The 12,532-nt window shown below is 39.8% G+C and overlaps 1 long non-coding RNA gene across 2 annotated transcripts in view; it reads right to left on the bottom strand.

Annotated features, from left to right (window-relative positions):
- Positions 1–12,528, bottom strand: part of LOC117045333 — a 48,490-nt gene extending 35,962 nt beyond the window's left edge. Inside the window, exons 1-3 of one of the 2 annotated variants that reach the window (XR_004426419.1) lie at positions 12,427–12,528; positions 10,051–10,163; positions 7,605–7,928 (exon numbers count right to left, since the gene is read on the bottom strand). This is a non-coding gene — a long non-coding RNA (uncharacterized LOC117045333). Of the gene's footprint in view, positions 1–7,604; positions 7,929–10,050; positions 10,164–12,426 lie in introns of those variants that run through there. The other variant, XR_004426418.1, reaches the window with a different exon arrangement.
- Positions 12,529–12,532: the final 4 nt, after the last annotated feature.

Below are 12,532 nucleotides of genomic sequence, written 5' to 3'. Positions count from 1 at the left end.
TATCTTTATTTCATTAACTGACAATAATATCTTGTTGTAAAGAAAGTTCTTGCAATTCTGAAAGTATTTCTATAAGGAAGGAAGAGGTAAACTGAATGTAATCCCACCTGAAAGCTACACAAACTGGATTTGACAAGACATAACACAAGGATGAAGCAGGCAGGGTGCAAGGAGGAAAGAAGGGCAAAGGTTACACACATTACAAGAGACAGATCTCTTTTTCCTCCACCCTGGTATTTAAAATCTAATTTTATATCTAATGAACATAAAAGGCACATAGAAGGCCAGGAGGGGAAATAGGGCACACTGCCCCAACTGGAAGCCCTTCTGTTTGAAAATACATCTTAACACAGATATCTATCTTGAAACAGGAACATGTATTTGTTCTTTATGATATGGATCCAGCAAGTGTTAAAATGTAAGCAAGGATTTCAATTCCTGTTGGGATGATAGCCTAGGTAACGGGGGCCCTTAAGGGAACAAAGGGAGTGGCTCAGCACTAGAGGAAAAATGGGTGGGCCCCCTCCCTCAACTGGCTCATAGTTAGAAAGACAAACACTAGAGTGGAGAGTTGAGTGATGTGAGATAGAAGCTGGAAGCAGCAGGCTGGGAAGCCAGAGTCAGAGCGATGTTTGATTTCTGTTTGAATCCAAAGCTGTGGCTTTGAGGGAAGCAAGACCCTGTGAACCCCTCCATCATAGCCTCAGGTTGTATATATGTGTAAATAAACCATATATCATAAAGACACCACAGTCTCCGCTGTGCCTCATTCCAAAGGCAACAAAACCTTGGGTAAGAGCCTGGAACCCCTGAGATCTCACACCACTCAGAGGTTGGGGTGGCATGCAACAATATCAATATGAGGATATTATATTCTCATGTGTTTTCACTATTCCAAGCCTAATCCTATTGTGGCTTATAATAACACTTTGGAGACATAAAATGCAATTCCCAAAGGCCCCTTATAATACCTGAGATTAGTCTGGATTTCTGAGTTAAAGTTCCAGAAATGTAATAAATTATCCATGTGAGTACATTATAACTGAAATACAAGTCAAATTGTCTCATTCTGAAAGCTAAGAGTTGAACATACTACAAAGTTTAGTATTTGGAAATATCAGTGGAGTTTAGAGTTTGGTTAAATTCTGTCTGAACATTATCATACTCTAAACCATTCATTTAGAACTGGTGAATTGCAACAGCAGTACTACCATTGTACAAATAAATGGTAAAAAATTAAGGGATGTTTGGGTTAAAGATGGTTCCTGGATCTGAAAAGACTGAAGACTGCAGCTATCAAGTCCTCTGATTGTTTGCCTAGTCTCTCTCTTGTATTTAGAATAGAAAAGTTGGTTAACATCAGTCTTTGTCCAACTAAGGTTACACTTTATTGTGTGCTGGGTTGTTTTTTGTTTGTTTGTTTGTTTTTTGTAGTCCCAAGGTTCTGTGATCCCTAAAGTACACCAATCTTGAGTACAAAAGTATACTATGAAGCAAATCTGAAAATGGAAACATTTACTTACCTAGTAATATTTAACCAAGGAGACATAAATTGCCAAGAAAAGAAAACCCTTCAGTTGCAATAAAATACGACTTTGCTCTCCAAGCAAAGACCTCAAAAGGCCTTCATTCAATTAAAAAACATTATTTAAATGCATTTGGAAAATTTCATATTGAAAGCATGTTAAACATGAAATTGTAGTTACATAACATATCATAGCATGAAAGCCATGCTGGATCAAAACTTCTTGATGCAATGGCCAGCCAAATGTTCCAAGTTATTGGGATATGAAGGTAAACAGCCCTTCCTGTTTGTCCCACACCAGTTCAGAAAAAGCATGCCTCTAAATTTCCTTGTTGTTGTTGTTGTTGTTGATGTGTACCACACCCATCTGACTGGGTTGCCCCAGCCACTCTGGGCAGCTTCCAGCATATATAAAAACATAATAAAGTATTAAACCTTAAAAAGCTTCCTTCAGGGCTGCCTTCAGGTGTTTCCTAAATGTTATGTAATTACTCATCTCCTTGACATTTGAAATGAGGGTATTCCACAGGGAGGGTGCCACTACCAAGAAGGCCCTCTGCCCGGTTCCCTGTAGCTTCACCTCTCATAGTGTGGGAACCACCAGAATGCTCTTGATGCTGGATCTCAGTGTCCGGGCTGAACAATTTTAATAGTAAAATCAGTTGAGTGCAAACAAGATTGCAGCCCCATGTTAAGATGGAGTTGGCAGCGCTTTATAGGTTGATGCAGCAATATATCCTTGGTCTAACCCTGGTTAGAGAGCAGGGTAACTGCGTTTTAAAGGAATAGGCAGCTCCTCAACAAAGGGGTGAGGAAGGGTAATAGGAAGTATCTAGCCAACCAACCTTCACAAGACCTCAGTATACTGGTGAGGCAACAGCTCTCTAGCCAACAGTGCCCAAAGGGAGTTACCCAGGGTCTTGACCAGCAAGCAGTCTTTTGCCTAGCTGACTGGACTGGACTTTATCACTAGACTTCACTAGTATTATTGGGCTTGCCTGCCCTGCCACTCCTTTTTGAGATGCAACAATATGGCTGTGAACTTGAATAAAATATAGGAGCGGCAGGTAAGCCCCGCCTCCCATAATAAATCACATGATACGGTGCACACATACCATTTGAATGGCAGTGCCCCCTCAAATAATGTATTGGGACAGTGAAGCCCCTCTGGCCCCTAGCAATTGGCTCATATGGCTGTGACAATTTTAAACAGGGCTCTTTATGTGCAAAAAATCACCAAAGGTTTCTTCTATGAAATAAACATATAAGATAAACAGCTAACACTGAATGAACATATAAATAAGGAGGGAGGGCCTGTACACTTTGTATCTTGCTTTCTTATTTCAAGTTAATTGCTTACATCAGGAAATATTCAACATTTAGGAGCCGCCCGCACTAGAAGATCTATTGCAGTGATGTTAGAAAGAATTATTCAAAGGGATCTTATCTTGAAAGAAGTATGAATTGTGATTTAGCAACTTGACAATCAAACACCTAGTCATGTCTAGTCTTGCAAAGATTATAAAGATTTCAGGAGCTAGACATATGCTTTGGATTGAAATGAATCTTGAACTGGGGCAAGGTGCCTCAGAGGGATTTGGGGATTCTCCATGTGGGATCTGTATGAGATGCCCTGGGTTAAAGTAGGGATCCCATCCTAAGGACCTTATGGACTCTGACTTTAAAATATATATATGCTGCATTGTGTCTGCCAAAAGTGCAATTATTATTTTTCATATAATGGGAACACCAGTGTGAGGAGAAGGAGGGTGTTCCTTTGTGATTGAGTTTGTGTTGCTGGTTGCTTGCTTATTCTTATTACTGGGCAAGTCAGTGGATCCTCTCTTTTCCTTAGCAAAATAGTTTGCTTTTAGTCCACTATATGTGTGTAGTCCTGGTGATTTTTAATTATTTTATACAAGTAATTATAAAGTGGTTATTATTATTCAACTAGTTATTTCTTAGTGCCTCTTTCTGTATGTGTTGTGGCTGTTATCCAACACACCCCTTCATCAAACCTAAGTAATTTTGTATTGGAAGCCAAGCATAGTCTGCCTTATTTAGTACTCTTATTATTACTACTATTATCAAATTCTTCCTTTCTTAGTGCCTGCCTGAGTGCTATTGTGTGCCCACAAACATTCACTGTTATAGGCAGCAAAGCATCACACCATATATATTTAACAATCATTTTCATCATGTTACCATCGTCATCATCACCACAGTCCTATCCCTATTATTACCAGTATTATGTTTGGTCATCATGAGGTATGTGCATCATACTGGCAGCTGCCCCCGGGGACGAGGTACATGCAAGAGGTGCTGCACCTGCAAGTAGCAGCACTGACCATTTCATTTCTCCTCCACCAAACCCAAGTCCACCTTCACTGTTGCAGGCAGAAGCAGTGAATACACAACTGAACGTTTCCCCTTCTCCCTGGTTCTGAGGCTGCTGGCATGGCTAGTAGTGTAAACAAGTGCAATCCTACTACTACTATCTCACCTATTGCAGAGTATGAGGCAGCATGCAGCACTTTGCTGCTGGTAGCTCCTCTGACTGAAGCTATAGAGGAGGTCAATTTATGAGATGTCAGATCGGAGGAGGCTTTGTCATTTGTGGGACACTTTAGTTGAGGGCTGCAAATTCTGGTTGCGTGTGTCTGCATGCATGTATGAGTCATATTACAGGAACTGTGAGCACTAGCAGAAGGCAGTGCAAGGATTCCCTCTAATGCAATGGGACTTTCTCCCTAATCTGCTCTGGAGGGTTGGAAGAATCCCCAGAACAGTATTGTGGTGGTGGGGTCATTCCATTGGGCAAGCAGTCATGCTTGCACTGATGGAACGTTCTTATTAGTCACACACATAGGTTGTATTCAACCTAGTACTTTGTGTGGTATGTTTATGAGAGGGGGGAATAGAGAGAAAGTGCTGTGTGAATGCATATGTGGTGAATGTATGTGTATATGGTCTGTATGCACACATGTGCATACTGTACACTGGCCATGATGACAATTGGCATGTGACCCTTGATGGGGTGGCTGTTTGGCAATGCAGCCCTCAGCCGAAGAAGTTTAGCCACCTCTCACATAGAAGTTAAATTAAAGCAAGACATGCTACCGGTTTATATTGATGGGAAATAATTTCTAATGTTTTGAAGAAAGTTAGCAAAATGTGATTTTAATTTTTTTTAAAGTAACATTTAAATAACAAATTGGAAATAACTTAATCTCCATTATGAAGCAACAACATAGACATGAATAAAAAGTAATGAATAATCACATAGTCTAGGTATGAATAACCACAGCTTACAGAACTGGGAAGTACTGGGTACTTGCTAATCCATGCTATATACAGGAAAGAGACTGGGTGTTAAAGTGGGTGATGACCAGTTACATCAACTGGCATGAATGCAATGATATTAGTATTCAGCTTTACTCAGCAATGGAAACTTCTCCAATGCCTACTAGGTGACATGGAACAAACTTGGTAAACCATAAGAAAGTGTAAGAAATGTTGTTTCAAGATAGAAGCTTACAGTAGCACTAACTCGAAAAAGGAGCAAAAAGAAAAGAAAAAAGAAAAACCACTAAAGAGATGCCAATTGGCAAGTAGTTAATTTGGACTGTAACGTGAACAAATATTACTTGTCCATTTGACTCAATATATTTGTTAAGAAACAGCATTCATAAAGGGTAGTGTTGAATGGGCTATGAGAATTTATTTTCCTTCCTTAGATAACAACAGAAAAAAAACATAGCACAGCTGATGGCAAAAGTGAAGCTAACAGCATATGAATGGAAAAAAGAGAACAAATAATGAAACTGGGTGAATGCATAGTAGTCTATAGTTAGGAGATGATTGCACTGATGCAGCATTTTGGAAGTTACTGGAAGCATGAATGAAATTTATTATGATATTGTTCTTAGGGTAAAGGTAAAGGTAAAGCGACCCCTGACAGTCCAGTTGCAAACGACTCTGGGGTTGCGGTGCTCATCTCGCTTTACAGGCCAAGGGAGCTGGCATTCGTCCGCTCCACAGGCAGTTTTTCCGGGTCAAGCATGACTAAGCTGCTTCTGGCGCAACGGAACACCGACACCAGAGCAGTGCACGGAAAAGCCGTTTACCTTCCCACCGGAGCAGTACCTATTAATCTACTTACACTTTTGGCGTGCTTTTGAACTGCTAGGTTGGCAGGAGCTGGGACCGAGCAACGGGAGCTCACCCCATCACGGGGATTCGAACCGCCGACCTTTTGATCGGCAAGCCCAAGGCTCAGTGGTTTAGACCACAGCGCCACTAAGAATACAAGACATAAAAAACCTCAAAGTGAGGTACATATAAATGTTAAGTGTGTCATTTAAGATTTTCCTTGCAGTTGGGATTCAGGCCTGGTTTTTGTACAGAAATACAGCAATGACTGATAACAAAGGATCTGATAAGGAGTGGTGTATTAAAATGACAGTTAGTGATTATTAGGGGCAACTAGAAGCAAACTGGTTTAATTTAACCGACAGCAATTAAACCAATAAGCACAATCCTATGGATCCTGGGAGAGTGATTCAGGATCATAGGTCCAGTTACAGGTAGATAGCCGTGTTGGTCTGCCATAGTCAAAACAAAATAAAAAATAAAAAAAATCCTTCCAGTAGCACCTTAGAGACCAACTAAGTTTGTTCTTGGTATTAGCTTTCGTGTGCATGCACACTTTTCAGGATCATAGGATTCTGCAGAACTCCCTCTCCTAGATGCCACATAAAGGACATCTTGCTCTGAAAACGGGGGGGCCAAAAAGGAGCATGACAGAAAATTATCCTCCTCTTTCCCTGATGTCCCCCCAGAAGGGCGGCGGCCCGGCGGGTGTAGTGGGAAGAACTACATTGGTCCTGCATTAGGTCCTGCATAATGGAACCAATGGGAGCGGCTTTTTTAAAGGTCAGAAACCCACCCACTGTGTGATCTCTATATGGCTCTGGGTTTGGTGGTTTCTGTGTCTCAAATTTTCCCTCCCCCAGCCACACTGGGTTGCTATGTAAATTGGAGAACAAAGGGATGGATTGAAAGATAAATGAGATAAATCAGCTGGGATATTCCAAGTTCTGGACTAGTGCTACAACTGACAGCTTTGTTTATAATGCTCAGCTGCAGCCTTATCTCTCCCATAAAACTTTCCATTCATTCATGGGTGATAGTTGCAGTCAGGACACTTGAGAGAAGCTATGAGCTTATTAAAGTGGAAGGAGGAGCAAGGATGTTAATCCATTTTGTGTACCTTAATAACCAGCATGCAGATGCAAATATATCTGGGGGAAAACCCAAAACATTTCCTTTCTCATGTGTCCTGCTTTAGCTCGGGATTGGGAAGACAAATGTTATCCAGAGTCACAAGTTAGAATAAATGATCAAATGGGATGGGAGGATCAGACAGCATGGTATAGAATGGTATAATTATGAAGGAAGCCCAGTGCAGCTGGCTGAGGATTGTTTCTGGATTCAACAGGAATCAGTAAAGAATACTTGGCAATTATCGTCGGTTACAGTCATTGGTTTTGTTGGTTACAGTTCTATGTGAATTTTCCATAGAAGTATACATGACTTTCACAAAGATGAGCAAGCAGGCATGCAAAGGGAATAAAATGTTTTCAGCTTCAAACAGGGTCATTCTGCTATGGAACCACACTCATCCCTTTTGGCCTGATGCACAACCCGTCTCAGAGAATCAAGTTCATAAGCAACTGGTTTTTCTTGTTTCCAAGCAGAAGCCTGCAGAAAATTTGTTCGGGCTCCTGTATGTAGGCTGGTGTGCCAGTATGCCTGCTTTGACATCTCAGATGACCCTGCAAGGAGCTTCTTTATATAAATAAACTTTTATCAGACAGCTTTTCACCCACCCTGAGCATTTTAGGGTGCTCTGGCCTAACTGATACAAAATGACCTCTGAAGCTCTGTCACATAAGAGGGTACACACAAAACTCTCAGTTATCCTCAGTTTTAACTGTTTTTAAATTGTTGCAACCCATCCTGGGATCTGCTGGTGAAGAGTGGGGGGGGGGTGATGATGGTGTTGATAGCTGCTGCTGTTGTTGTTCACAGCATTGTAAGAACTGAATATACCACAAGGAATCTAGAAGATTTGCCAGTTCTGGGTGGGGTCACATTTCCTCTGAAGGAAAAGGTTTGCAGCCTAGGGCATGCTCTTATATTCATTTCTGTCAATGGAAGTGACCACAGTGGCCTAAGAGTGTTGTCTGCCAGCTTCAGCTGGTACATCAGCTACAACTGATTCCAGACAGGGATAATTTAGCTATAGTGGTTCATGCATTTCATACCTCAAGACTGGATTATTGCAATGCACAATGTAAACTGCTTGGATATTTTGATGTTTAGTGGTCTATACATTTCACTAAATAAAAAAAGAAAAATATGAATTGACCGTAACAGATGAAATCTTAAGTCACTGAGTTACTGCCACTTTGGCAACATTCTATTTCACCTTACACGTGGACTCTTCCACCTCAGGTTTTCACTTCAATGAAGCAACCCCAAATACACCTCTGCTCTGTTTGGACACCCTTCTTCCTTCTAATATAGATCTTAAAACTTAAGGATCCCATTGCCTGAGCTAGAATAGCTAATGAACAACCTACAGGAGACCTCTGTGACACTTCATATTGTCATGTGGTAATTATGCAGAAAAGGAAATGATTCTGTGGGTGTAACTTTAGGGCTCAAGTGAGTTTTTCTTTTCCTGCTTTAGCAAGTGTGTGTCTTGCCGTGTACATCAAAGGCTAACTGTGTTGAAATATTGTGCTCTCATTATAGAGCTTAAGTTGGAGCGCTGGCAGCAAGACCATTGGGATACAAGAGGAAAGTATCAGCATGCTTTGGGGAACCCTGGGTTTTCAGAAATACAAAGACTATTTTAAAAAAACCACAACAGTAGTAAAATTGCCTTAGGGGTTCGGTAGTCATGGAATGCAGCATGACAGTTGGAAAAGGAAAATGGAATAGGGAGGCAGGGAGAAGTGGAATATCCTGCTTGGAAGGGATGGGCAGCTTGAACACTGAACAGGAACTCTCATTTTAGGCTGGCTAATGCACTGCAACCATTTGTTGCAGGTCCCACTTGTACTCTTGCAATATGCTAAAATACTGTTATAAAAATATGAATTAACACCAGCTGCTCTGCATTCCACATTAATCAACTGGAATTTATCTCTTATCAAACTAATACAAGATTTTAGTAAGTGCTCTTATTTACAAGAAGATTTATCTAAATAACTTAGTTCAAGAACGACCTTTGAAGGCAAACATCAAGGGGGCATGTTTGACATTACAGCTACTAGTGTGACTTAGTCTAGAATGCTGACCTTTTTCAGAAAGAAGTAAATAGTAGGAGCTCTGAGTTGTATTTTAAAGTTTCATCATTTAAAAAAACCCAAAAAACACCATTTGTAGCTAACGAATAGCATCTAATTCTCAAGCCAGTTTCTTGATCTCATGAGATTGAGATTGATCCCATAGCCAACCATGCACAGCAAATGAATATTAAACTAGACACATATTCCCATTACTTGGCTGCCGTTGGCCATTAAGAATGAAATAATATCACATTTACTGAAGCAGATACTTGCTCCTTATTGATATATAAAGGCAATTTAAAAGTCTACTAGTGATGCATTTAAAGCAGGAATGGGAAAGCTTTGTCCTCCAAATATTTGTGGACTCCCAACTCCCATAAACCCTGCTCAGCATGACCAGCAGTCAGGGCTGATGGGAACTGTAGTCTAACAACATATGGAGGGCCATAGGTTCCGCATTCACATTTAAAGTAAAGCAATGCATCTGAATATATAACCATTCCTAGTTTCGTAAAACAGTTCCTTCACCCCTCTCTCTGGTATCTACATATCAGTCAATCAATGTAAAGTTTGTTAAACTATGCTTAAAATTACCTGACCACTAAATTCAGACCAAAATTTTAAAATATTGCATCCCTTGAGGCATATGTATATATCCTGGCACTGGAGGTTTAGGAAATCTCTACAAAAAGAGAAAACTTTACAGAAAGCATTGCATGCTTTTCACTGGGTGCACAGATATATGCAGATAGCACTTTCAGCTAACTAAAAGATTCGAATAATTATTGGCAGTTTCTGAGATATGCAAAAGACTGTAGGAGTTATTCAAAACAGTTGTTCCTCCAGAAACAGCAGGAGTACATTAAAAAATGTGCAAGTGTTGGTGATGAGACATACCTAATTCAAGAGGTATCAGTTTGCAAAGGGATACCATCATTTGTGGTTTTGCATAGTTGCTGTGCTGAACCTGATCAGCAGTGCAACAAGCAGCATGTGAGTCTGAACAGTTCTTCTACACGTTGAGATGTCTATGTATGCTGATTCAGTGCTTTTATCACTTGCAAAAGTCTCGTCTGAAAGTAGCTAGGAAAAAGGAACCATCTAGTTTGGTTCATTTGACCATCTGCTTTTGCCGGTAATCCTAACAAGTAAAAACACATGTACCTTTTCCAGAGTCAGAGGAACAATACAGGTGTTGTTCATTCTTTGTTGTTTGACAAGCTGAAATACTAAACCAAGCTGTGTACTGGTGGGCAGCGTAAGATAAATGGAGATGCCTAAAAGGAGAGAATCATAGAATCAAAGGATTGTAGAGTTGGAATGGACCGTGAGGATCATCTAGTCCAACCCCCTGCAATCGCATGCTCTTAATGTATCCCAACTTGGGATAACAGAGCTATCCCAGGTTGAGAAATATATATCAGTTATTCAATGAATGATATAGCATACAGGAAATCCAGAATTTTAAAGCAATTTATTTCTAACAAACAAAATATTTCCTATGCAATTCAGTTGTGAGATCTGAAAACTGGATAAACTAACCTTGAAACAAAAATATACTTGGGGGGGAGGGGATGCTTGCTGACTTCAGGTGATAAAGTTGAGTTTGATGAGTTATCTGTGAAACCTGCTGACTGCAGCATTAAATGTGGTCCCAGCCAGCATGTTTATTGAGCATTCATTCTGATTTGTTTAGAGGGAAATTAGATGTTTTTTGCTATTTAATGAGAATTTGTGCTCATTTATTTGTGGGGAGGTTAGATGACATTGCGTTAAAAGCATGTGTTTCCCCATACTTTCCAGTGCATTTTCCTATCTCTTTCCTTATTGTAACAAGTCTAATCTTGTTGCCAACCTGATTGATTGAATCCCAATCAAAAATAGTGAGTCTGCAAGTGCTCTAAGATCCAAAGGATCAAGCAGTTGTATCTTCTATTTATCAAAATATACAGTGTTTCAGCAACAAATCAAACTTTGATGTCATATACCAGATTGATTGTTTTTTAGAGTCACTCAAAAGGCAAACTAGGTGATTTAGAAAATAAATGGTGTACAGATGTGTTTGTTTTGTTTTTATTATGTATTTTGTGTTCTTGTCTTATATTTTGATGTTGCAAACAGCCCTGTGATCTTCAGGTGAAGGGCAGTATAGAAATTTAATAAATATTTAAAACAATAAAATTACTTCTCCTTTGCATCTATGCAATATCAATGATAGCAAAGAATGGAGAGATGTTCAACTCTCTTTTTAAGCAATAGGCTGAATGCTTACTACCTGAAGTTAGCTACATTTGTTTCAAGCAAGCTGTATTCATTTCAAAAATCTCACAAAAATATGTATATCAATTATATTTAAAATCACTTTAGTTATTCCTGTGAGGTAGATTGACAGAAAACTTAGTTTATCTTCAAATGGTTTTTTTGGCATGTGTTAGCAATAGCAACAGCATATCTTATTGCCTGATGCAGATGTGTTTCAACTTAAAACCACCATTCAGCAGATTATCTGCTTTCAAGGTAGCCCTGTGCAATTTCCTCTCGGTATCCTTGCACTTAATAACTTTGGCACAGAATAGCCCTGTTTGGAATTGGGGAGCATGTCAAATTTCATCCAGGGGACTTTTATTATGAAGCATAATAATTGCTCCACAATTTGTGAAAGGAGACAACACTTTTCCCCATATGAATGAAGAAATATGAACTTGGAGACCGGCTTTCACAAGTGCTTCCAGAATGCCCTGCCTCTCCTTCCTAATCCTTGCAGAAAAGGAGTGTTATGTATGACACAAGCACTCTTTCCACTATCCCAACAGTTTATTTTGCACACCCTTTCTTCAAAGTTCGTGCCTGTCTAGTGGTGACATGATTTGCAAAGTTTTCAAGAGGTATTTTCACTGAAGCTCCTTATTTCATCACCACCATTATTACCCACCCTTCACCATAATGTCCCAGGGCAGGTTACACCAATTTAAAACATTGAGTGCGATAGCCAATCAAATGTCTGAATTTAATTAAGCAATTAATTAATAATTAATCCTGTTCCCACCAAATTAAACATGTCTTGCTATGGGATGGAGTTGTGGGTCAGATCTGGATAGATCAGTTGGTTAGAACATGGTGCTGATAAATGCCAAGGCTGCAAGTCTGATCCCTGTATGGGACAGGCACGTATTCCTGCATTGTATGGGATGGGAGTAGATAATCCTCAGGGTTCCTTCCAACTATATTATTATATTATATTATATTATATTATATTATATTATATTATATTATATTAATTGTGTTCCGCCCTTCATTTGTAGATCTCAGGGTGGTTCATAGCATAAAAATAGAATATAAAAGCACCACATGCATAATAAAAAGATTATTATGATCTCTCCTGCTGAAATCTGTGGGATTCAAACGTGCTCAACTCTGGCTGGATAGGGGCGGAAGTTCCCCAGAGCATTGTATCCTGGAAAGTGATATACAAATATAGCTAATGCATGCATGATCAGACCAGCTCTGTGTGTAGTTTTCCACCACACCTGCATTTATTACCTGAACTCGGTTGAAGCCCTCTTGGGACATTCAGGTGGCTCTAATAAAATGTCCTAACTCTACCCGCTGCGGTTTTGATTCTTTTGGTATGTAGTTCGAGGTTCCA

The sequence above is a fragment of the Lacerta agilis genome, chromosome 4 (genome assembly GCF_009819535.1).
Source record: "Lacerta agilis isolate rLacAgi1 chromosome 4, rLacAgi1.pri, whole genome shotgun sequence".
Classification (NCBI taxonomy): domain Eukaryota; kingdom Metazoa; phylum Chordata; class Lepidosauria; order Squamata; family Lacertidae; genus Lacerta; species Lacerta agilis.
The sequence above is the reverse complement of the archived record's forward strand: the minus strand, read 5'-3'. Positions and strand labels throughout refer to the sequence as shown.